The 22,887-nt window shown below is 47.5% G+C and overlaps 1 protein-coding gene across 2 annotated transcripts in view; it reads right to left on the minus strand.

Annotated features, from left to right (window-relative positions):
- The window catches only part of LOC138567823 (protein mono-ADP-ribosyltransferase TIPARP-like), a 149,233-nt gene that overhangs the window by 83,505 nt on the left and 42,841 nt on the right, over positions 1–22,887 (minus strand). The window lies entirely within an intron of this gene.

The raw sequence follows: 22,887 nt of genomic DNA on the forward strand, positions 1-22,887 counted from the left end.
TCAGTGCATCATGCTCAAGGTGGGAGTGAGAGCACAACTGGAGTGCGGGTGGGGGGGGGGTGATTGGGTGGATAGTGACAAAGCAGAGGGCAAGACGTGGAGCCACATACATAGCCAAATAATTTCTGTACTACGCAAATGCAGAAGAACACACGGAGTGAGATTAGTAGAAACGGGTCAGGGTGCAATAGGAAGGCCTCCGCGCGAGCCTAGATTAGGCACGTACACGTTTTATTTCCATTTAAAGCACTGATTAAACACACGTCATTTATTAACTTACTTGCGGTTGCACAGGTCTGTAGTGGACATGCACGTTGGGGTCCGCTATAGCCTAGGGCATGTTTTATTGTGTCATAACTTTCTATTTTTGAAAATCACAAAATCGGCAATCTCATGAAATTGCCTATACGGATAGCACAGGGCCGCACCCCGCTCCACCCCCATGCACGGCAAATGGGTGGGGTTGGTCAAATGTCACTATCGCCAGTAAACCCCAGACTCATATGCCAACCGTGGGCCAAAATTTAAGCCCACCAACTGTTATGGGGCCGGAGCCAACCCCGAACATACAATCAAACTTTCAAAAATGTTTAAGAAGATTGTGGAGTGCTGCATACCATGGTCACCTGGCACAGAGGGATGTGGCACGCGGCACGGGGCAAGCATAAGAAAAAGATAGCACCGACAAGTATGCCAATACAGGGTGCTCGCTAGGAGCTAGAACTCAAATGAAAGTCCGGCCAACTGCAAACTTACTTGTAACCAAGGAAAGCACAAGTTGGTGAGTGTATGCCGTGCACGGTGTCCCACCCGTGCAAATGGGCGGGGACTTAGTCCCTTCGGCACTCCTAAAAATAGGAGGAGGGGACAATGTGCCATTTGGAGCATGTGAAGCAGAGCAACCCAACAGAGCCTTGTGCTGGGCTGCAAGTGGTCATCTGTCTCGGTTCGGAGTAGAGGTCGTCATCTGTTCATCCGCTTCTCAAAGCCAAAAACACCACACTACATGCCTAGCAGCACAATATTCATCTACGTGCAATAAAGCAAAAGAAATAAGATTGATTAACAAACTACGTCCAGACCCGTTTCTTTTCCCAGACAAAAAAAGAATAAGAACTATATTCACGAAACTACACCTAAATATATTACCAACAAGAGAAAGACTAGTGAGAATAAACCAAAAATTCCAAAAGTCGCTCCTATGCAGAGCCTCTAAAAATCAAGACTTCACAGAAACATTGTTTCATCTTGTAATGGTCTGTCCTGTTCTTCAAGACGAGAGAAACATTTGCAGGACTTATTTCGAAAACGGAAATGAAACTCTGAGCGCAGAAGACAGATGGGCCCGGATCCTGTTGGAGCAAGACAAAAAGATGATCTTTATAATTTCTCATTTTTGAAACAAGATCATGGATACATTTTCCATAGGATGAACTACAACAAAATGAGAAAATGTCAGTATATTGTCTAAATGTCTACCAAAGACGAGTGGTAACAACAAAATAAAAAAAGTTTAATTTTAAACTAAACCATTTTTAATAATAATAAAAAAGTGTGATATATATATATATATATATGCTGTTCAATGCAATCCATTTTCGACGGGATTTCTTGTTTGGCCTATGGTGCCATCAATGAGGGACTGAGCACTAGTTTGTGACTTGGGACCCTGCAATATGACAGTTTTGGTTCGTCAGAAATACAGTTTTGAATATCCCCGTCAATAGATAGGATGTGCCAGTGTTTGTTTAGAATGTTCTGGTATTGTAACGGTCTTGGTTATACTGGGTTAAAAATCTGAGGCATTCTCATTGTGCATTTGTTTCTTCTTTTTTGGCTGAAGTAGACGAACCCTCGGGGGTTGCACTCGTTTTAGTTATGGCAGAGTCGATATTTTCTGGTTTATAGCCTCTACCCAGAAAGCGTTCTTTCAACAGACTACATTGCTGTCGGTAGGTTGCATTGTTACGGAGCGAGGACTTAATACTACAGAGGCATGACACCGTTAAGAAGCACTACTTGGTGCATACAACGAGCATTGGCGATACACCCCATCAACCTAATGTCCAGAACAAATCACATTTGCCTTGATAAAGACCCCAGAGTGGTCGAAACACGCATCGGCACCCACAGTGATAATAAAGACCTAATGACATTAACCTATAACGAGTGGACTATATCTCTCAACAAATTGTGATTCAACGCAACATAGGAATTCTCCTAAAACCTACTTCTGTACAATTAGCAGGAATCTGACATTCACCCACCTAGCTTAATATAGTAATAATCTTCTGAAAGCTTGGCCGAATAGCTGCCCCTCTCCCTTGCACCGCTCTCCCTTCCCTGATCCCAATGGCACAAGGCCTAGTAGGAATGTTGGTCTAGTCTTCCTTCAGTCTCCCCTCCCTTGCCTTGTGGTGCCTAGAAACACCTGTGTACAGGCGCGATATAAATGCTATATCATACAAGCTATTAAAAGAGCTACTAGAACGTAGACAGCTCAGATTGCTGGAATATTACAGAAGATCTGATCATTCTTGGTGAAAACAACGAAAAAAGTATTCTGGGTTAAATGTTTACAAAGCACATTTCCCGTTTCAAAAGCCAAGATCACGCCAAGTCTAAATACAGCAAAGCAAGTGGCATCGTTACTTCAGGCTCAAGTAGAACAACTCCCCTTCTATAGACTTCCGGTCTTCTCTCGCCTCATCTACGCTTCCCAGTCCCCCGACTCTGCAGCTCGCGTACACGTGCCCGAATGCAACCGCCCTGTCTGGGCCTCCAGAGGCGCCTATATTAATGCTGCTGACAAAAATGGCGGCTGCCAGATGAAAAATGCCAATGTAGGTTCTGGAAGCCATCGGTCACATTTGAACCTCTTTATGAAGTTAGACATTTCAAAAGGTTGCATTCCGGTAGCTTAACCTTTTGAACTCTGTTCATGCGGTCTGAGAAAGGCAGCTCAAGCAGAACGTGCAGAAAGTAGCCGCCTGCTTGGCTCAGGAAACAGCTTTTATGTCACTTCCTCCATTTGTCTAAAAAGCAAACAGAACCGAAAGGGGATAACTCTACGCTGAAGCCGGGTTGAAGTCTGTTTGTTCGGCACATATAGCATTTTTTAAAGTTCACAGACCTTTCCCTTAATGTGGACACAGCCGTTTCCGCTAATTCTGGGCCTTTCTTTCTTGTTCGCCACGACATTACAATTACACAACTTTGTTCAGTCACGTGGGGTCTAAACATTCTACTGCACGGTTCCGATAGCATTTCTAAATACAACTTCACCATGCATGTCTCAAGCACATGTTACAGTCGCCTGAACCCCTAGATGCGAGTTGATGACGTCATTGTGGGTGAGGTCACAGGGCAGGCATCACCCCTTTACTAGGAGGTCTGGCAATGCCTTGATGTCAAATCACCTCCTCTGTGACATCACTTGCCATGGTCTTGTGCATCCGTAGGCTAATTAGGGACCACCCGCCTCCCCTCATTTTTTTTTCTCCTGAGCTCTTGCTCTTCTTTGACCCCTACCACATGGAGCCTCTTGGATCGGTCCCCTTTGTGGTCATTGGCTGGCTTGCCAAGGACGAGAACAACTTATCGACCAACAGGAACCATCGAGTTGCTGAAGCACAGGTGCAGTGGCTGGGCCCAAAGAGGTCCTGGCAGGACAGGTTTTGAGAATTAAACAGTGCCAGGTACAGTAGATCTATTTAAAAGCAAAGGGATCAATTTTCAAACACATCGTGATACTTTAATGGAACACTATGGACCGGTTTCAAAGACAGGAGTAGGTCTGGGTTAATGCCCCAAGGGCCAGGTAGCAAACACGAAATGGTCTGAAATCAGCAACAATGTTACATCTATGTGCAGGGACTGACCATGAGTGCCAGTGGTAACCGCCCACGCCTCAGCAATGGCAACTAATGCAGAGCTATCCATCGCTGCACCGAGTCACCATATTATTACCAAGAGTCCATGGCAATAGCAGCAGAGCATCACAGAACATCCAATAGCACACAGGATCATATGTACAGGGGCTGCCAGCATAAGCAGGTCTCAGAAATGCCGTCCAATGAGTTGAGGTGGTGCAGTCAGCATGTGTAAACTGCAGCCTCGCCTGCCCATTTTCTGCAGTCATGGGCCCAACACGTCCTCAAATGCCCCTGTAATTCCATACAATGCAAGTTAATGTCTCATATGCAGGTGCCAACCCTTCCATGCGGCCACAACTGCAGGCTACCAGAGCCAAGCACCAGCGCTTCTTCACCCTTACTCTTCCCACATTCACTACATCGGCGACATCCCGCTGGTGAGTTAAGGGGTCTCTGGCCTAGCACCAAGCCATTTGGGGTCGGTAAAGGACACTGGGTGGGATGTGCCGGAAGCAATGCCCCCTCCTAGTTTTCTGTTGCATGGTGCTGCCATGGCAGTCTTGCAAGGTAGCACTGTGGGCCACACAACACCGCTTTGGGGTCCACAAATCTAACTTTCACATGAGATGCAAACGTATTTTTTTCCCCTAGTGTTTATTACTCCTTGTGCTAAGTGCCAAGGACGAGTATGCTCGCCCTTTTTGCATAGGCTTGCACAATAGCCTGGCACTTAAGGAGTTAAATGTCCAAAGGGTGGGTCTCAATAGTCATTTATATATAGTCCTAAACACACCAAGTTAAAATGACATGGGCGTGTGATCGGCATCAGCTGGCCGGGTGAGGGGGGGGGCAAAAGTATCTCCTGGTAGCTGTTGCTGTCCAGCTAGCCGGGCTCTTCTAACTACGAGCCGCATAGTCGAGTAACTCAAACTGGCCCCACATTGACCCAAGAAAGTGACCCACTTGACCACAAAAAAAAAATAATAAAAAAACCTGGGCCACACTAGCATTTTGGATTTTTTGGTTCGTGCATTGCCCGTTTGCGATATACTCATAATTAATAGTTATTTCAATGACATTGCACAACCACGACCCATTGCAACAAAAACGAACAAATCGGCCACCAAAGCAAATCGCCAAACGTGTACTTTGGTGGTGGGAGATTTATAAGACTTGCTCCACCCGTCCCCCTCCCTTGCACTCATACCACCCATAATCAGCTGATCAACCCATCCCAAAAACTGAACAAAATGGCCACTTTTGAAAAGGCAGTTGCTGCTCTGTAAAGCACGGGCAGCAGGCCGAAGCGCCTCAACTTCCACAGACGCGGCCTTCCTGAAAGTCACAGCATGGTTGGCATTTGCAGGTCCAGGAAGATGAACATTCACTTGCTGCGGGTGAGGGAGGCGGGGCTCACAAACACTCGCACAACGTGCGTATGACCTTGAATTTCCAAGGCATGTTTGTTGTCTGGTCGAACCTTGCTCCTGAAAAGAAAACTTTCCAAAGTGAATGAATACTCACCGCCTTTTGTAGGAACGTGGGATTAATCATTTGACCCTCAATATTACTCAGTTTCCAGTAATGCTGATTCTCTTCAGTGTCCCATAGCGCTCCACATTGGTTTGGACCTAGGATCGCACTAGATCCAGCCCACCCACCCTGCACGGAGGGTGCGACATAGAGCCACGTGCAGTGCACACAGGCTCACCATGGTTCCAAAGCTATGGAACATGGAGTGAAGGTTGGCACAATAAAAAAGAAACCCTTTTAAAAAGAAATAATGGGATCTGCCAGCCACCATGCACAGCAAACATGTGCACCACCACCACAGGCCCTTTCTGCAGACCCCAACTGCACCGAAAGCGAACGACGAAAGACCCGGGGCTAAGCTGATGTCGGAACTGTTGGGACTGGGGGCTAGCTAGTCTTTTGGCTGTAGCTCCTGAGATTCTATCCGGGGCTACAACCAAAAGATCAGGGGCTATAGCCCCCTTAGCCCCCCCCCTAGCAACGCCCCTGTCCAAACGCCTGGGGGTGGGACTGAGTAGGGCAGGTTTCAGAACCAGAAACATTACAGACAGGAAGAGGTGAACGCAGACCTACGCACATTGAATGTTCAATTTCAGGTTTCTTCAACCCCCCCTCCTTTTTTAGTGGCTTATAAAAGCGACGTTCGACGAATGTAACAAAATAAATACCTCCGTATTATGCCCCCACCCACCCCCAAGAACATTTGTGCTTTAACAATGAATGAAAAAGGATGTGCACATTTGAGGGGGGTCATTTTCCCGTAACATTAACCTACCAAAAAGCCCCTTTGCTCACAAACTGGAGCTAGCACATGCTCTGGGTGGCAGGTCCAATTCAAAGCCATCACACCGTTCAACGCGCTGAGCGGGCAAACCAGGACAATGGGCACCCCTTAAAATATGTAAACGGACAGTATTCAGATTCAAAATCTGGCAAGGCACAGGCGACTCCTCACTCTGGTAGAAGATTTGAGCACGTGAGAAAAGACGTTCACTTATGACCACCAGGTGTCAGCTGTATTTATCCTCAAGAAGCCCAAGGTAAAGACAGAGGGTACAGTCGGGGTACCCTTCCCCCTCCTCCACTCTCCCTTCAAGTCAGCTGAGCGAGGAAGGAACGGCAGCCAACTGAAGTAGAAGCCTGTAGCGCACAGAAGCCTGCAGATTCCCGTGCGGGGCTGCGATTACTCATCCCGTTTCTGCCGGTCTTGAGTCGCGTTGACGATACTAGGTTTTCAGGTCGCCTTATGCGACATTTCGTTTTGGAGTTTTGTTTTACCGTCTCATCTTCTAGCACTTCGAAACAGCTATAAGATGGTCGTTGGCACTCCCCAAAACAAGCAATCAGAGGCTCTCAGTTTATGAAACGGGCAATGACACCAGAGAAAGCCCTGCATATGTACAATATGTTAAGCACACGCACTCTACGCCTCGGTTTTGCCCTCAGATTTGCATTCTGCCCCTTAACAAGACATGGTAACTGCAGGCCAGGCAGAGAACTATGTACCAGGCTGGACCATGTAGATTAACTCCCAGAAGAGCCTAGCCTCAGAGGAGTCCTGTCTCATACACCATAGCGTTCCTAGCAGACCTCAAGGACTTCCAAGCAGCCTGGTCCATGGGTTTGCTCCCAGAGGAGCCATGGTTCAAAACCCATCATCTTCATTTAGAAGTGCCCATAACTCCTTGCACATTCGTGGGCTATAGGTTGTGGCTGGAGAGGGCTACAAGTAGAAGGGCTTCAGCCGCCCGATTTCTTGTGCAAGGTACACACCTCGCAAGGACACCCTGGCTTATGGAAGGACCAGGATCACTGCCGAGCCAAGGAGTTTGGGGGTGTGCAGTTTTGATAATTTGAGAACTGCAAGCATGGCAAATTTGCATTTTCAACATGCAACCCCTCCCAAGGTCATTAAAAGGGTTTTGAGGTGTATAAGCTGCCGGATTACAGTTTCACTTGCCGGTGAGCCAGTGTAGGCACACATTTACTTCCGTTTCACAGCCATCCTCTCCACTCCGGCCACTGGTGCCCAAATTGTGGCTTGAAGACTGAAATAATCCATCCCTACTCCTCAATCCTGCGAGGTGGCCTTACTGTATATTGAAGTGGTGTATGCTGCAAATTTGTGGTGAAGTGGGACACTTTCTTGGGCCAATATGGGGCCAGTTTGAGTTAGAAGAGCCTGGCTAGCTGGATAGCAAAGCAGGTGACAACCTTACAGTAAGACTCCAAGCATAGTCACAGAACAGGAAGGCATTGGTCACTGAATGCAGAAGGACAGACCTCGCACTGCGCGCCCCAACTTCACCCATTTGATGCACCTTCACCTTTCACACACTTTAATGAACACACCCTAAATTAGGGAGCACAGGCTATATTTGATGGTTATGCATTACTTTTAGCCAATAGCTTCCTCCCAAATAAGCACCACCCCATCTCATTAGTAAAAGCCACAATTACATAACATGGAGCAAACTCTGAACAAGCCTGGAACCTTAAGATCAAAAAGGGTATTCAGTATGACCGCATTGGATTGACCACTGCTTTCCCTTACTTTCTGGCACCAACAATATTCAATATTCACCTTTATACACAGTGCATGTTTTATTGCACCACTCTTACAGGCTTGGCAGTCACATACTGGTGTTTGACCTGCAGAGCAACGTTTAGCGACGCCCAGGCAGGTAAGCCAGCAAGTTTTCGGGATTGCTATAACACACTCGCAAGACGCTCATGCAACCAATATTGCATGCTAAATTAGAATGGTCCAGATGTGCCTTAGAAACACAACCAATGAGCACAACACTTCAGGACATGTCCACCCTCTCCTTTTTGCAGACCTAGGACCATCGGACAGGACCTGAATGCACCATGCCATCATCAGAAAACATTTCCCCTTCTGCATCTCCCACTGAGTCTATAGCATCCATTTCCCACACCCTCCTCATTCCCATCTAGTCTTCCAATTGAATTTTCCTACCCCAGAAGTCTACGGTCTGGATACCCCTCACAGAGGCAAAGCACGCCACTCCGTGGCCAAGCCTAGGCGCTCCAAAAAAGGTACCAAGGTGAAAATGTAGAGAAGTATAAAAACACCACTACTCTTAACATTAACGCAATTCCACTCTTGAAACTCAAAGTACATGGACTCACTTGATATATGGAGACAATACTCAAATCATCTACAAAATCAATACCAGTAAAAACCTGGACCAAACACTTACCAACTGCCTCTCACAAATCAACAAATGGATGACATGCAACAGCCTTAAACTAGACCCAGAAAAAAACCTGAAATAATGATCACGCCCAATAGCCTCAACATTCACCCGCATATACTATGGCCTACTGAAAGGGAAATAGATCGAAGTATCCAAAGGAGCTAAAAATCCTGTACTACTAATGGACTAGAACCCCAAGGAACGCAGCAGTGACAAAATACTTCTTCCATCTATGCACCATCAGGCGGATACTACCCTTTTCCACCTTCCCCACACAGAAAACTCGCAATAGTTTCCCTCACCATTCCAAGAACAGACTAAGCCAACAGAATCTACCTCAGAATGCCAACATAATCTACCTCACCAAAAAAATGCAATGGCTCAGTCGTAATGCACTCAGCAAGTCCCCACTCTTCACTCACGTTAAAAGCAGAATGTGCTTCCAATGAACAGCGTCTTCTGGGGTTTTACGAGTTCTGCTTAGCTGGGCATGGCTGTCTCCTTCCTGCTGCTGCTCTGGACTCTTCCCCGGCCCCGCTGACCTTGATGTATCAGTGAGTCTGCCTCCCGACGGTCAAGTCTGCTGCTTCCTCCCCCCTCTTTTTGCTTGGGCTTTATATGCAAGAAGGAACATGGTTTCCCTGCCCGTGTGCGTGCGTCATTTCTGCTACCTGGGAGAGTAAGCCCTGCAGCTCAGAGTGTCACTGTGCTCGTTGGAACAAAGTCTCCTATGGGTATTCCACGGGCTTTGGCTAAGCAAGGAGATGAGTATGCCTCTTGCTTCCTCTCGCATATATTCAGACGTGCTATTCGCATCTGTCCACTTCCGGTCCTTGACCCCTTATCAGATCAAACACTCAATGGTGTGAAGTCAACGCTTGAACACAGGAAGCTACCGTTCGTTCGTGGTTTAGCTCATCTGCTAGAACAGGAAGGCACAACTTCCTGGACTTTAACCAAGCGTGTGCATTCGCGTTCTGTCTAAAGCACGTGCTGTATTTTTGATTATTTGGCTATCGATGGCTGCAGGCCTGCATGACATATGAAAATAGCTGGCATTTACCTTGTCGTTGTTTCACTAGCTACCGTCTGCATGATATGTGAAAAACGGTCTTTACTTAAGCTAGTTTTCAATCTGGCGGATGCTACCCTTTTCCACCCTCCCCACACAGAACACTCACAGTCCTCTCCCTCATCTTGCCAAGAACAGACTGTGCCAACAGAATCTACCTCAGAATGGCATACTACCTCACCAAAAAAATGCAATGGCAGCAAAACTGATCATCCTCAGCAACAGAGGACATATTGCAACGGCACAACGATCTCTACACTTGCTACCAGTCAAGAAAAGGATGCACTTAAAAACACACTGCAATACCAACAGAACAATTAAGGCCAAGGAGCAGAAATCCTACAAGAAAACAAATCTCCATAAATAGAGCAAAACAGACCCGCAATCCAGCAATGACATACGCCTGGAACCCCAAACATACTCAGTGGATCAGCCTTTTCATAAACAACCGCAATGGAAAAGATACTCCATGAAAAACAGGGTCTTACGAGAGTCTTTTCAATCAAAGCATTAAGCTGCAACATCGCAAATCCCACACAATGTATCTTGGCCTGAAAATGGCAGTGGTGCATGTTACAAAAATCATTAACGTGTACAACGTACACACTTCGCTAATCCATGTTTAACAGCATTGTTAAAACCAGAAACAATCACAATAATAGGCTGTTCAGAGTGGTTTATACCATTTCCATGATTATTGCTCGAAATATTTAAAAAGTACATTTAATCTCATCATGCATAGGAGCAACCTGTGGTGTCATAAAAATGACCAAAAGGGGTTCACACAAGCCATTTTGGCACGTGTTTAAGACAAGAGCTCAGAGCTTTCAGATAGTCCCTGGTCCATGTTGTTCAGCTAATCCTGGATACGGAATTATGCTAATCCTGGATACAAAGAACTGCATTGCGGTTCGAAAAGGATGAAAAAATAAATTCATTACAAAAAGTCTAAAATTGGAATGAACAAGGAGTGATGGCAGGAGATAAAAGCGGGCAGAAGTGTTTCATCTTTGCCAGTTCAACTGGAAAACAGCATTTCTATTTTATTAGTTACTTAAAAAACAGATACTACAGTGTGGAAACAAGTGTTCTCCTGCAACAGGGAAATTGAGGGGAGCTGGGAACCATTTAGCTCCCGCTTGTAGCCCAGAAGAGCCTGGTTAGTACAGCTACCAGGAGCTACTTGTAGCTCCCCAGGCCAACTGATGCAGAACCAACACACCTATGTGAATTTAACCCCCAAAAACGCATAAGGGATCATAATGCACAAAATGATATTTTTCCATCTTATGTTGAAGTTAGATTTGCAAAATGTTATGCACTAGCTCCTTGTCCCCACCATGGTAGCTCCTTGTCACTGGCTAATGCTTTATACCCAGGAGCTGCTTTTAGCTCCGGCTTATCCAATTTTCATTTTGACACCTGTGCAATCAAGTCAGTTTATCCCAAGGGACCTACAGACACATACCAAGCGGGTCTGGCATTGCCTTGCTGTTGTATTGTACTGGGATATTTATATAGCGCTCTTTCCCCACTTGTGTGGCCTCAATGCACTTTTTCAGTTGGATCGCTCTCGGTGACCGTAGTCAAGGTGCTGTAAAGAGTTTAGCTTAGGAGATGCATGTGTGCATTTTGCCGGTCTAGGACTTGGGTGGCTGGCTAGGCTCGACTAAGCAGCCCAAAGAGGCCAGGCACGTGGGAGGGCGCCGTTGGTGGTTTGCGATAGATTGCTTTTGTTGAGAGAGTCGATGTGTGGCCAGTTATACCGAATTTATTTTCGTTGGTTGTCGCCGTATGCTAGTGGCAGAGGTGTTGAGGTATGTAAGGTGTTTCAGTGTCGATATCTATATGTGCTGCTAGACCGGAAAGCATAGTCGTAGCTGCGTTCTACGGTGCATGGATGCTTGGCCGTGCCTGCAGCCTGTGTCCACAGATGTGGTGTAAGGTATACGTACCGTAGTCTCGCTGGCTGGAGCGATCGTTGTCCAGTGCGGACAGCGTGGTCTCGTTATTCATGGTCTCTCTAGTGAAAGGGTCTGAGCATGCGGTGAGGTGGGTGGGTTTATTGCAGTGCTGGCTTCCTTGATCCATTTGTCTCATTAGTCGTGGTCTCTTGTGTGAAGGTCTGAGGGGCGGTGAGCGCAGGCAAGTTTATTTTTAGAATGTACGAGTGTCTGGTTTACACTCATTTGTAAGCCAATTGAGTCATTTTGTAATGTGCATTGTCTGTGTGTTTTTTTATTTTCTTTATTTCAACAGCAATTGTGTTGCTGTAATTTGTCACTGGCGAGATGTTATATGAAATGTTCAGCGTTGAGATGTGGCATTTTTAAAATCTATGTATTTGCCTCATATCTGTGTATTTTCCAATTTTTGTGTAATTTCCATGGCACAATTATGTCCATTTGATTGACAAACGCATAAATAAATTCAGAATTAATGAATGAACACACATTATAGATGATAAACCCTTAAGAACTCATTTTGGGGTTTACTGTCACTTCATACCTTCAAGATGTCAACTCCTTTTGGGTTGTGCATCCCATATGTTAATTTGCCATCCCACTTATTCTGGCGAGAGAGTTTTTCCTCTGAAACCTCTTGCTGGAGGAAGCCAAGTGCTCAGCCGAACAGAAAATGAGCATTCTGCTGCAAGTTCAATTCCATCAGTGCCGTTTTTTTAAAGAGCCTCTATGACTGCTGAAGCAGGAGAGAGATTTGTGAAACCTGCTTTTAAAATCATGCACCGTTTTCCTGCTGCTTTTTTATTTTTACATTTGTAAAGTGCACAAAACCCACAAGTATCAAGGCGCTGGTTGCATACACAAGTGGGGATCGGGGGGGGGGGTAATGGCGGTTAGGGGAAGAGGGGAGAAATTAGACAAACAGAGCTGGTTAGATTGTGCAATTGAACAAACTGGTTTTTAGTGGTTTCCTGCCAGTATGACGGTTCAGTGGGCAGGTGTATAGGCAGAGCGTTCCACAGATGGGCAGCAGTGGCTGGGAAGCTATAGCTCCCGGCTCTGGTGTACCTGAAACAGAGTGGTCAGCCTATGGCTGTAGATTGGTCTGGTGGGTCTGGTAGATGTCATTTGGTGAACCTCTGCAAAAGATAGGGCGGAGCAGAGTTGGAGAGACATCAGTGAGTGATGAAAAGAATTTTAAAATGGATAGGTTCTACAACTGGTAACCAGTGTGCAGCTGTGAGCGGACACATGGTCATTCTTAGTCAAGTTCATGGCAGCCCGGATGGCACTGTTCTGGATGGTGTGGAGTTGGTTGACGTTGCGCTCCGAAGTGCCGGCAAGAAGAGAGCTGCAATAGTCAACCCAGGAGCCCAATTACTGCTCTTGCTATGGTCAGGCAGTCTTGTGTGGAGAGGAAAGGTTTGGTTGCACCCAAGAGTGTGGTATGGGCCGCTGATGAAGTGATCACGTTGAAATGGCGGGTTATGCAGAGGCCGAAGTCCAGGTGGACTCCCAGAGGTTGAGGGATGGAGATGGCATCAATGAAGGAGCGAAAGGCAAAGGACAAGTTTGGCTAAGCATGGGGTGGGGTAGGAGGGCAACTATAAGGATTTCCATTTTGTCATAATTGAGACAAAGATAGTGTGCAGTCATCCAAACTTGTATATTGTTGTAGATTTTATGGATAGTGCTCGAGGCAGGTTAATAGTTGCTTGCGGGAGCCAGGGGGTTGAGGATGTGGGTATCATCGGCGTAGGAGATGGCGAGAGAGTCGAAGTGGTCAAAGAGCAGTTTGGTGTACATATTGTATAGGGTCAGTGAGACACAGGAGCCTTGTGGGGCTCCACATGGAACCAGAGTAGGGTGGGCAGCTGCGAGCGGTTGTGTAGGATCTGGGATATTTGACCGAAGTCAATAGATTTGCGGTGGAATTTACCATAGTCTATTTCGCCGCAAACCTATTTGACCTTCAGTCAACCAACCCAAATCCCTGTCCTGCCAGCAGCCCTAAACCAATCCCCCCCTCCTTATACCCCTGTGGCGTCGGAGCGGATGCTGCAGGATCCCTTATTTTGTTTGTATTTTTTTTTTTTACATTTAAAAAAAAAGAATTTAGTCCCCTGCTACCAATGTCCTGGAAGCGGGGGGACACCCCCACAACCCCTGCTTCTCATGTTCGGTATAATTGGTTTGATTTCTTTGTAGCGCCGAATTCTGCCAAATTGTCCATATGGACAATTTTGTCCGGTCATCCTGGGTGTTTCCGTTTTGTATGCAAGGAAAGAGGCAATCCACTTGGTGGCCTCAGGAGAAACGCTGGTGACTGTGGCAAGTTATTAGAGTGTTTGGCGGTTTACCAGACCAAATGCTGCCGACAGGTCTAGCAATAAAAGGAGGGCTAGGTTTCCGGAGTCGCAGACGTCGTTCAATTGTTCTTTAGGTTGAGGAGGGCCGACTCAGTGCCATGACCCGGGCAACAACCTGGGTCGCAGACGGTAGGGTTGTATTTAGGGTATGTGGCTCAGTGCAGGAATTTTAGTAGGAAAAGGCGGATAGTAACAGGGTAGTAGTTGGTGGGAATGGTGGGGTCAAGGGAGGCATTTTTGATGGGGGGGGGAATCCAGGCTTCATTGAGATTGGGTGGGATGGAGCTGGTACTGAAAGAGGACTTAAGTGCAATGATGTGGTACAAGGGCTTCTGCACAGTCCTTAATGAGTGGGGCGGACAGATGTCCCCTTGGCATTGTGAGGGTTTGAGACCCACAATGAGAATGGAGATTTCAGATTCTGTGATGGGGAGGACGCTATAGGTAATGTCAGCGGAAAGGGGTAGGGAGGGTGGGGGGGTGTTGGACTTGGGTGATTAAGTACAGATAGTTGCTTGCTTCTCGTTTACTTTTTTCCTGAAGGGCGGTAATTTTTCTAGCTATGCATCTTGGATGTTTTGCCACCAAACGTAGTCTTTGGTGAAAATAGCAGTGTGGTGGGGGTTCTCCAGTTCATGTCTGGGCAAAGGTTACGGGCGCATTGAAGGTAATGATAATGTAGTGGTCAGACCAAAGATTAGGGGCAATGGTGGTGTTGGCTCAGGTTGGCGAACCAGTCCAACAACCTTCCTAGTCAGCGTGTTGGGCTAGAGACATGTGTGAATCTTCGAGAAACCAAGGAGCCTGCAAGTGAGAGGGAATCTTTGTCTGACGGGTCTCCAATTCCCAGGCTTAGGTCCCCCATGAGGAGGATTTTGGAGGTTGGTCTGATGCTGGTGCTAAGGAGCTGCGAGAGATCATCATCATCATCATCATCATCATAAGAGTGGTAAGGGCCAGGAGGGCTGTAGACACATGGAAGATGATAGCAGAGGTAGGCGATGGTGATAATTTGGCACAGAGAAGGTTGCAGGGGGGGGGAGCGATAATCGAGAGGGTCTTCATAGTCAGCATGTCTCTGTAGAGGAGGGTGACTCTGCCACCTTTGTGTGAGGGGTGGTCACAGCTTAGGATGGTGTGGCTAGCGGGATGAGCATGCTGGGCCTGCAGCGCGGTGTTGCCATTTTTCTGTTATTGCCAGGAAATCCAGATTGTGGTTGGTGATAAGATCCATGGCATCCGTGGCGTAGGCAATGATAGAGAGTGCATTGAGGAGTGTACATGATAGTTGTGGGGGCCAAGGGAGTGTAGATAGGTGGGCAGGATGCTTGGGTGGAGTGTGTAGATGAGGAAACTGCAGGATGGGTGGAGGTGGTATATGTGCGGAGGTGTGCGTAGCGGCAGCTACAAGGTGGTGGGATGGAGCATGGTATAGATGGTGTCACAGTGTGGGAGGTGAGCCTGTATCAATGCCTGTGCGGGAGGGGAGGGGTGAGAGCAGAGAGAATGTGTGCGCCATCATGGATAGGAGCCGAGCGAAAGGTCTTTGGGGTAATAGATGTAGTTGCGTGGGGTGTGGTAGATTGTGTGTGGAAGGATCAGCGGCGTGCGCGTCATTGAGCTGAATATATGTAGGACTTGCTATTTTGAAGGGGGAGATGGGAGGAATGGCGTGGGTGGTATACATTTCATAGCACAGCGACAGTTGGAGGAGGAGGAGGAGGAGGAGGAGGAAGGGGACGCGTAAGGAGACATGTAACAAAAACGCTGCTTTCCACAATGCACCCAGATACCTCCGGGTTAAGGTGCGCTATAGAAATAAATAAAACAATGTGTTTTCTATTGTTCGGCTGCGTTACATTATCCTTGTGTTGTTGTTCTTTACTGTTGCTTTGAACTGCCCTGGTTTGTGTTCATATCCCGGTTGTGGGGGTGGCGGTGAAAGTAGCAGGTCCCTGCACGAATGCTGGTAAGCTGTGGTGCCGGTCCCCGCCTCCCTCGTTCAGCAAGTTTGGTTTCACACATGTATTCCTTCAAAAACGTCCCGTTTCACTTGCTGCTGGCAAGTGCTCGAGCCCGTTAGCAGTTACCCCTTTCCAGGGGCGTTGCTAAGTCTGGGAAATGGGGCTACGCTAATACTGCCACGACTCGGGTTCGCTAGCCTTTGGTTGCAGCCCTTGAGCTTCTATCCGGGGCTACAACCAAAAGACCCAGGGCTGTATCTCCCTCAGCCACCCCTAGCAACGCCTCTGCCTCCAACTGTAAGCAGCATTGTGGTTTTTCATACCCAGGTTAGGATCTACACCCGCTCGCGGATTGTGGTCGTCTCTTAAAGGAACAGCATGCATTTCTATCTGGACACATTTATTAATTGCAATGGCTCCATTTGTTTCCTTCTTGCTGCCATGTGTGAGCAGCTACGCCTGTTAGGTTCCAAGAGGTTAATTTTGCACCAAGCATAGTGCAAAACGAAATCAAGGCGTAATGCTTTCACTCTCTCGGTTCACACTGCCGCTCGTTTTCATGCCCCTCCATGGTATAGGTTGGCACAGAGTGGAGTTTGCATTTCCGCTTTGCTTTCCTCCTCAGTCTTTGAAGAGCACCTGGTTTAACGCCTGCACGAGATTTTATTCCGGCCGTAAACCAATGGATTCCGCTTTGCATTTCCACCTGCTAACGAGCAGGCAGATTCCATGGGAATCCACAAGTGAACGCGCCCTGCAAAACAGCGGCTTTTACCTGTTTGCAAACCAGAGCATAAAAAGTACAGAGTAAAGAAGATTGTGCCCCGGGTACTCTTAAGAGCACACAAGTGCCAACGCTGCCGGTCACCTGCATGCAGTTTGCTATTTTAGGAAAACGGCCCCCCTTTGATTCACTGTGGTTTGCAGACTTGCTACACTCTGCCTGGGCGTTGCACAATACAGTTTTGCCAGATAACACGCTTTACCACAGTGAGCACTTTTATCAAAGTTTTAGTCTAGGAATACAAATACTATAGCGTTATAGAACGAGGGAGGGGTAGTTATCAGGGCGAAGCGAAAATTACCCCTCGAGGTCCATAAGGCTATTAGCACATGGTGGCAGCAGGAATACATGTCGGAGTTTCCGTGCTCTAGCAAAGTGAGTAAAGTAAGTTAGTATATTGTAGTATTTAAACAACATGGCTGTTTTTAAAGTTCAGCATTTTAATTGCAAATTGGTTGAACAGAAACAGGCTTAATATGAGCACACTTGAGGCGTCATGCAAAAGCAAATGGTTTTTCTACAAGAAAGAAAAAAAATTGCTCAATGTTTTCATCTCTTTCGTGTTTCAATTAGCATGTTGCACCCCAAAAATAAATAAGATAAAAAAATGTTTAAAAGGACAAGAAAGGTTCTCCCAGAGAACTTCCCATTTGAAACAAATTCTTGCCTGGAAATTGCACGGTTTCCCGGTCTGCTTCTGAAATCAGAATGTAGTCAATACCAGTAGTTATTGACTGTAGTTTAAACATACATATCGTCCGAGGGGAGACCAATAATGATGTCTATGTGCCAATAGTTAAACAGGAGCACAAGCTGCTGGCTCCTCTCCAGAAACTGGACTTGAAGGTGCATTTCTTCTTAGGGATATTGGTCCTCATTACGACCCTGCCGGTCCGGAAACCACGGTGGCGGTAACTTCGCTGCCACCGTTGTTTCTGGACCGGCTGATTCAGAGTTCTGCAGGCAGGAGGTGTCACTCCCGCCAGGACTGACCTGGCGGGAGTAACGCCCCCCCGCCTGCAGGCAGAAATGGAAACACCGAATCCGTCATAGACGAAACCAGTGTTTCCATTGTCCCCATCCCCATGTAGTCCTATGGGACTCCATGGGAATGGGCATTTACGGAATTCCGCCTCTGGAATTACCGGGTCACTGGTGTTGTAAAGCCCCAGTGATTCCGCCAATCACGGAGGCGGAATGGTATTTCGGGTCCGGCAGTCTTGTGTGCCAGTTTTTAAGGCACGGCTACCGCGGGACTCGGAATGAGGCCCATTGTCTTATCCTCCTGCTAGCTTTTATGTCAGCACTCGGACGGGAACAGGAAGCTACTCACGCCATTTCTTGCCTTGCACCTCCTTTTTCCAGCTGGACAGGGTACACGAATACCACAGGAGCAGGAATTCACCTTTTCTGGCCCGACACATTTTCATGAATGGCGCAATGTCCCCAGTGTTTATAGGGAGGCCTTAGGACTTCTGGCAACAGTTGTCAATGCCTTCAGTCATGCTGGCAGTAACAAATAAATACCATGCCCACACATGTACATCGTTTAGGCTAAGTACTCTTGAGCAGTGCCTGCTTCCTATGGCCCTCTTTATAAGGTTTACAATTGGTATGGGTTTCCCCAATACAGGAAACCCCAGCGAGGGGGATGTTGGACCTCTTGGCATATGCCCACCTTCACACTGGGAAGTGGAGCATCTATTTGGAGATACAACCTTGCCCCCTTAATATGCTTAATTCTAACAAACCATCAACAACTATCCCCCTTGGTCCAGCTGGACCATCAACCTTTTTGGCAATGGAGAGGGTGAGAAGTGCCTGCTCACACCACATATGGCGCTTCCTCAGGGTCAGTCGTTTTTCAAAGAAACGAGATGGGGGTAGATCGCCGCCTTCGGCTCGAGCCTCCCTTTGGAACAGACTCCCGGCCACCTAGAAACTTGGAGTTTCATCTCCGGTTCCGGAAACACCTCAAGACCTTACTCTTCACTTCTGCCTTTGCCTCTCTTCTCCCCTGCTGATCGGTTTTCTCTCTCGGCACTGTGCACCTGGCCACCGTCTGTCCTTCGGGCCCAGGTACCTGCTCACCCTGCCACCCTCCTGCACTGCCTCCGGGCCTCCCCTTGCACTTGGGGTCTGTATTTGTACCCATACAGCCCCCCTCCCACTTTTCTTCTGCACTTATATACACCCTATCCGACTAATCTAGCACGTCACTTGCTGGCTGCACTTCCACTGTTCATCACCTTTATTTATTTATTTTATTTATTCTGTTCTCTCCTCTGTGCCGCACTCTCCACTTCTCCCCGCTTCCATGTACTTCCTCCTTTTTCCCTTTTCGTGCACTTGCGTGTTCTCAATGTCACTGGGCCTAGTAAGATCGTTGTTTTTGTTTCTCCCTGGTTACCCTCCCTTTGCGTGGTCACGCTCTGAAACACTTGTGTATGAGCGTGATACAAATAAAATATCATTTTATAGGGAGGGTGTGTGGGGGGGGCCGGAGGGGGAACATGGTCCCTTCAAAGGACTACCTGGTCATGGTCCTCCGTGGTCATAGCTTTCTTCCCAGCTTCTCAGAAGGATTATTCTACAGATTCGCCCTTTCATTTATTTTGACAAATGTCAATATATGTAATGAAAGTACCCACCAGCTCCCCACCCTACTAGGACCACTCCTACCAGTTTGCTCCACACCATGGGGCATGAGGGAGGTAGTTTACTGTCCTGTCTACAACATTACGGTCAGTATATAGGCCAGGCCCATCATTACTAGTAGCTCTGGGCAGGCACGAGTGTGCCACATCCCTACTCTCTGGAGACAAATGTAGGATTGGCAGAATGATTGGCAGATTGTGTTCCATTGAATGCATACCCAACAGGTAGCATATGAGGGTTATAAGTATGCTTTAAACTTGCACAATAGGAAGCCTGCGGTCTCGACATGGAAGGACTACTCCACCTCCGAATTGTGAGGGGGTGGACGGGGGTGTGGGGGGGGGTACTATTGAAGACACGGAAGCGAGCATTGCCCACTACACCGGCTCCTCAGCGGGGGTTTGGGTTCTATTGAAGACACAGAGACTAGCATTGTCCACTACTCCCACCTCCGGATCGTGAGCAGGGTTTTAGGTTCTATTGAAGACACAGAGGCAAGCAGTATTGTCCAATCTCATAGGGGCGGCGCGTCATCCACTTCATCCCTTGCAGTGACTTCTGGGCAGGCAGGAGCATCATTTTTCGGTCTCATGGTTTACTTATCTATATGAACAATGCTCAAATGTTCTAACATTCCTACCCCCCTTAATCCCATGCCCACCCACACCTGGTTCCTTCAGCAGGCCTGTTTTTTTTTCTACCAAACAAGTCATGGCCCTGGGATGGTTTACACTGAATTTCATCATGTACTAAAAGGACACTTGGTTGACCCTGCCTTCTCATTGCTATACTTAGGGCTGGTTTCAAGCGACTATGAACAACCCCACCTGCAGATGCCATATTCCCCTGTCCTTACAAGGCCTGCAGTACAACTCCTGCGTTTTTGGTATAGATTCACATACCAGTGCATCTGCATTCACGTGTTCTCCATTAGGGGGGACAAAAAAAAAAATAAAAAAAAAAAATCCATAAATGGGGAAGAATGTTACCATTTCATTCCAACAAGGGTGCTGCAGGTACACGTTCCTGGAACACACCCTTGGGGGAGAAGGGCAAGATCTCAGTGGATCAAGAACAAAAAGACAACTATATACTCTTAGACCTAGATCTCAACAGTAGCTAATAATACTTCAAATTTGCGTATGACTGAGGGGGTGAACGCAGTAATTGGTCTTCGTTCGCCCACCAAGTAGGCAGCCTCCTAGTTTGGACTCAGGTTGCCGAGGTACACCTTTGTGCAATCTCAGGTAAGTCGGAGCATTCCGCGGCCTGGATCCTGGCCCATCCCAATCTCCCAGTGGGGTGGGGGCTAGGGGGTAGGAGGAGTGTTAATAGCCACATGGATCATTCAATGCCAGCTCTCTCAAGGGTTCTAGGCCTGCAATACCACTTCCTTCTCAGTTTTTCATGCTCATTCGTTCCCGCAGGATATTATCCTCCGCGGGAAACAGAAGCAGTTCACCCTCCGTAGTTCATGCCGATGTTTAGGGGTCCCTTACTGTTTCCTCTTCAATACCCTTCTGCTTTTCCCAAGCAATATTTGCATGTTTTTTTCAAATAAGAATTTCTCTGCAGTGGTTATCAAGGTTCTCTTTCACCATACCACATGTTTCATAATATTGTACTTTCCTTCAACAGACAAGGCCAGGAGTTGTTACATTTGCTGTAGCCTTTACACTCTGAGGAAATCGCTTCCAAACTGTCTACAACACGTTTGCCATTAACCATAAAATGAGACAATGTGTTTTCACAAAGCACTGCAAACAGAATCTCCAGTTTCTATGTGATATAATGAAAACTGGACAATAAATTTGCATTTTTTCAGTATTAGTTTTCTATAAGCAAAAATGCTCATCTCTCGCCATGTTAGACTCTCTAAATTATTAACGGGCATTCCCGCCCACTTTAACACTCAAAGTGCCTGCCCGGGTTTTTTCAAAGCAGTCTGAGAGCTAATGGTTTAATTGGTGCTGTAACACGCTACTAGTGTAATAAACATGTTTTATCCATGTCTGGCTGTAGCCTCTTCATTAGGCATGTACTTCACTGAAGTCCCGTTAAAAACAGGACCTGGCAAAGCTAACATTTTCAGCTTGTGCATAGGTATTAGTTGGGCATTTGCCAGACATTGCCATCATATGCCCAGGTATGTGCAGTGTTCCAGCTGCTGACATTAATGGTCAGTTAGTACCATTAAGGCAATGCCTGGCAAATACCTTTCCCAGGTCTACACAAAAGTAAAACATCTTGGCATAACCTATGCTGGTTGAGACATTCACCACTGCCAAACAGAGCAAATGCTTAAGTATCGATATATTTTTTAAAGGAACCCTATTCGAATATCGTGAAGCCTGGTGGAGGTCACTCACCTGCACCGGGCCAGACACACTCGCCTCTGGAGGCTCAAGGGAAGTGAGCCGGAGTAAGGCTTGCAGCAGCCTGGAAGGTTCCGATGACGCCAGAGTCTCCATTTCCAGAGGCACTCGGCTGCGAGGCAGCCACCACGGGACTGTCAAAAGAACCTGGCACTGCGATGCATACCTCACCAGGCCGCCAGAAGAACTTCGCCTTCACAAAATCGGGACCGGCAGTCTCCTCCCAGCCTCAGACTGGCCGTAGGTGAACTGCTAAACCCCGCGGGCACAGGAGGGCTCAGCGTGACTAACATGGTTTACTTGTGTGCTGCTAGTGCCAGCCTCCTTAGACCCACGTGGCTTTTTTGCGTCACTACTCCCTGCGCTCAGCTTGTGTCTTGTTTCACGTGTAGGCGCCACTTCCAAACCAGTCCAAGCCGGTCCTGGTGACATGAGGTTACTAGCAGTCTAGCAGCGGGGCCCGGTTGCTAGGGTTAATGGGCAGGTGCCCACCACACAGACTAAAGGCAGCTGCCCACTGCCACTTGCTGGCAGCTCACACAAAGGTGCTCCCAGCTAGATGTGGCCTTGTGCCCATGGTTTGAACCATGCAAGGACCATCTCCATGGTAAGTTAATGCTTGGGCATTATGACCCGGTCGCGAGGGAGCTGGTGTGGAGGTGGGGATGTGGGATGTGGCGGAGGCAGGTCCAGGAAATGTTTCAGGAATTCGGGCAAGTAGGCGTCAGGCAGGACAAACATAATGGCCCCCAGTCAAAGATGGATGTTAAGGAGGGCTGAGGGTGACTAAAGAGGGTTACTACCACTGCGATCCCTAGGCCTTTAGCACCAGTGGAAGGCTGATCGAGCTGCCTAAAGGCAGTGAAGTTACAAGCATTGGCCATGCCAATCGTTTTGGAGTTTACTGATGCTCTCTGCATTTTTAGGCACCTAGGTGCAAGGAGGAGAGTGCACAGTTTGAAAGGAGTATGCGGTAGAGGGTGCAGCTGTGCAAGAGAACGAGAAGGGGAATAGAGCGGGGGTGGGGGAGTAAGCCATTGATGGAGGGTGCCATCGATGATGAGCAAGAGGA

The sequence above is a fragment of the Ambystoma mexicanum genome, chromosome 1p, assembly GCF_040938575.1.
Source record: "Ambystoma mexicanum isolate Mex_15411 chromosome 1p, UKY_AmexF1_1, whole genome shotgun sequence".
NCBI lineage: Eukaryota > Metazoa > Chordata > Amphibia > Caudata > Ambystomatidae > Ambystoma > Ambystoma mexicanum.